Source organism: Mastomys coucha, unplaced genomic scaffold (assembly GCF_008632895.1).
Source record: "Mastomys coucha isolate ucsf_1 unplaced genomic scaffold, UCSF_Mcou_1 pScaffold5, whole genome shotgun sequence".
Taxonomy (NCBI): domain Eukaryota; kingdom Metazoa; phylum Chordata; class Mammalia; order Rodentia; family Muridae; genus Mastomys; species Mastomys coucha.
The window spans coordinates 57009564-57010683 of record NW_022196911.1 but is presented as its reverse complement, the minus strand read 5'-3'; the positions used below and the strand labels follow the sequence as shown (position 1 = coordinate 57010683).

Here is a 1120-nt window from a genome sequence, read left to right as displayed (position 1 = left end):
CTCTCTACCTCTGCCTCTGCCTCTCTGCTTCTCTGCCTCTCTGCCTCTCTGCCTCTCTGCCTCTCTGCCTCTGCCTCTGTCTCTCTGCACCTCTGCCCCTCTGCCTCTGTCTCTCTGCCCCTCTGCCTCTCTGCCTCTCTGCCTCTGCTTCTCTGCTTCTCTGCCTCTCTGCCTCTTTGTCCTGCCTCTCTCTGCCTTCTGCCTCTCTGCTTCTCTGCCTCTCTGCCTCCAGAATGCTGAAATTAGAGGAATGTGTCACCACTGCCCAGCTGGAAGTTATTTATTTTGGATTTATTTATTTTATTGTTTCATATGTGTCAGTGTTTATACCTTTATGTATGTATGCATGTGTATACCTGGTGCCCAGGGAGACCAGAAAACATTTATTTGTTGGGTCCCCTTGGACTGAAGTTACAGACAGTTGTGAGCTGCCACGTTGGTTCTGGCAATAGAACCCAAGTCCTCTGTAAGAGAAACAAGTACCCTTAAGTGCTGAGCCAAATCTCTAGCTCCAGAAGAAAGTTCATTTTTAGATGAGTTCACAGCCTGTAGCATCATCAAAGGAAAATGAAAGCCTGTGGTCAAAGAAATTTGGTAAACTTTGTTTACTGAATATTTGTACAGTTACAAACATCTGGCTCACTAGAGAAAGGGAAATTTTCTACTGGTTTTGTATACTTAACCCAGTGTTTCCCATACTGATTTGATTATGGAAACATGATCTAACAGCTGCTTTCCTCAAAAGTATTCTGTGGAGGGTTTGGGGTAAGAATTACAGTTCCTGGGTTGGAAGGAGCAGGCACCAGTTAAGATCACAAGGGGTTTTTGAGCTATGAATTATGTTTCAGGCAGAAAATGGTTTCTGAAGGCAAACACTGAAGGCTAGTAGGTAGTCTACAATCTTATATTAATTATGGCATTTGTTTGGCAAACAAGAGTACTCATTAGAAATAGCTACCTTTTCAGAGGCCCCTAGTTCAATTGCCAGCACCCACGAGGCAGCTCACAGCTAGCTGTGCGTAGCTTTAGTTCCAGGAGCACTGACGCCCTCTTCTGGCCACTGCACCCACACGGTGTGCAAACAGACAAACAGGTAACAACCCCCGTCACCACCCCCACA

At 45.8% G+C, this 1120-nt stretch overlaps 1 protein-coding gene across 2 annotated transcripts in view; it reads left to right on the top strand.

Moving 5' to 3' along the window:
• The window catches only part of Ulk2 (unc-51 like autophagy activating kinase 2), an 82644-nt gene that overhangs the window by 3517 nt on the left and 78007 nt on the right, over nucleotides 1-1120 (top strand). The gene's annotated exons all lie outside the window — the stretch shown is intronic.